A 2,567-nucleotide genomic window follows, 5' to 3' on the forward strand; every position below is an offset into this window, starting at 1 on the left:
TGTTAAAGAAATCTAAGAGAATTGGGTTGCCTCCCAACAAGCGCTAAGTTTATTGTCTTCAGCCAGACACAGTGGATCTTTAATTATTTTGATAAATAGGGTTCGTCAAATTAAGGAATTCGATCAATTGTCCGTCGGCAACACAGTCCACATAAGGTTTTAACCTTTGGCCATTGACTTTTAAAACATGTCCACCATTGAGGTGTTGGATCTCTATTGCACCATAAGGAGAAACCTTTTTCACTACGAATGGTCCATCCCACCTAGAACGAGGTTTACTCGGGAAGAGTCGCAACTTGAAATTGAATAGTCGAAACTTTTGACCAGGTTCGAAGGATTTACTGTTAATGGTTTTATCATGAAAAGCCTTACGTCCATTAAAACTTAGGTGAGTGATTAACTAAATCTATTACAAGTGAATTAGTTAGATCACTAAATGTAATGAGTGAAGAGAGAGAAAGAGACAACAACCAATAAAAAACACAGAATGGTTTATAGTGGTTCGGAGCCAACTCTTGCTCCTACGTCCACTCCCCAAGCCACACTTGGGAGTTCACTATAATCTCTAGGATTACAACCGGTTGTTTTGTAAGCTCACAACCTAACTTGTTGTTTTCACGAGATTACAACGAACTCGGTCGGTTTTGACAGGCTCACCGACTAGAACCACTCAACTGTTTTTTCGGATTTATAATCAAACCTAGTTGGTTTTCTCTGGTTCACCAACCACAACCTTACACCGTTGGTTTTTTTCTTGGCTCACCAACAAACCTTACAACCCTTGATTCAATTACCTGATTGAATCAAGTATACAAAATAAGAGTTTAAAGTTCACAAGAAGAAGCTTCTAAAAAAGCAAATGTGAAACAATATAAGCAAGGTTGAGTTAGAAGCCTTCAAACAGATTTGAGATGAGGAAGTGGGGCTTCTCAATTTCTGAGTCTCCTCTTGAATGAGCCGAAGGACGGAGAACAGTAGGTAGAGCCTTGAATGTGAAGGAAGCCTGTTGGGTTTGAGTTAAATGCACTTCTTCCTTCTTTTGCTTGGATTCACTCTTTTGGAAGGTCTTGGTGGTTGAAAACCTTTTTTGCTCAAATGGAATAACTTTCTTGTTGTCTACTATTGTTCACTCTAGCTATTTAAGTGATTTTCTTTGAAAAATAGCCGTTAGAGAGTGATTTGGAGTCGTTCTGATCCGTCTGTACAATCTGACAATGTATCCGTTGGGATCGGAGTCGACTCATGCGACCTGGAGTCTACTCGTCTGTTACTGGAGTCGACTCGCACTTTACTGAAAACGACTTTCCCATTATTCCATATTTGAATTAACGTGCATGCCTTGTCCTGGGGTCGACTCGGACCAAACTGGAGTCGACTCGCCAACAGTTGGAGACGACTCGTGCACTTAGGGGTCGGCTTGTTCTCAGAATTTTAGAAACTCAACTTTCTATTTTTTTTCCTCGAGTCGACTTGGACCAAACTGGAGTCGACTTGCCAACAGCTGGAGACGACTCGTGCACTTAGAGATCGGCTCGTTCTCAGGGTTCCAGAAACTCAACTTTCTGTTTTTCTTCCTCGAGTCGACTCGGGTTTACTTGGAGTCGACTCGGCTGACTTGAGAGGCGACTCAAGATCTTTGGGAGATGTCTCATTCTCAGAGACCGGAAAATTGATTCTCTGTCTTTTGGCTGTTCTGCCTCAGAGTCGACTCGGGCCTTTGTTGGAGTCGACTCGGCTAACTTGAGGGTCGATTCTGAAACACTTGGAGTCGACTCATTCACAGGGTCTCCGAAACTGAGTCTCTGCCTTTTAGACTGCTTTCCTCTTGGAGTCGACTCGAACAAACTTGGAGTCAACTCGCCAAGCGTCAGAGTCGACTCGCAACCTTCTGGAGTCGACTCGGTAATAGGATCTAAAATCTATCATTCTATCTTTCTGTCTGTTACCAGTCGGAGTCAACTCGGAGAGTCTCGAAGTTGACTCGAGCTTGTGCCAGAAACTTTAAGTGTCCCGGAGTCGACTCGCAGAGTTCCGGAGTCAACTCGTGATGCAGACTTTGGTTCCAATTGAGTCCAATACTTAGCCAAAATACTTTGAACGAAAGCTCGAGGCATTTAAATAGAACTTCATACAGATTTGCCTGAAACACTAGATTGAATTCATTAGAACAACATAAGACATACTCATAATGCTTTGTGCATCATTTATCCTTTGAGACCAATCTTTCCTATCGGGACGTACCGTTTTCTCTAAGATGTGTTTTAACTCTCTGTTGGACACCTCGACTTGTCCACTCGTTTGGGGATGGTATGGGGTAGCAACTTTGTGGGTGATATTATATTTGCGAGCCAAAGCCTCGAAAGACCGGTTGCAAAAATGAGATCCTCCATCACTGATGATGGCTCGAGGTGTGCCAAAACGATAAAAGATATTTTCATGTAAAAATTTAACCACAACCTTGTGGTCATTAGTTTTAGTGGTGACAGCTTCTACCCATTTGAGACATAATCAACCCCTACCAAAATGTATTCGAAACCAAAAGATGGTGGAAAAGGGCCCATAAAGTC

The sequence above is a fragment of the Phoenix dactylifera genome, unplaced genomic scaffold (assembly GCF_009389715.1).
Source record: "Phoenix dactylifera cultivar Barhee BC4 unplaced genomic scaffold, palm_55x_up_171113_PBpolish2nd_filt_p 000160F, whole genome shotgun sequence".
In the NCBI taxonomy this organism is placed as follows: domain Eukaryota; kingdom Viridiplantae; phylum Streptophyta; class Magnoliopsida; order Arecales; family Arecaceae; genus Phoenix; species Phoenix dactylifera.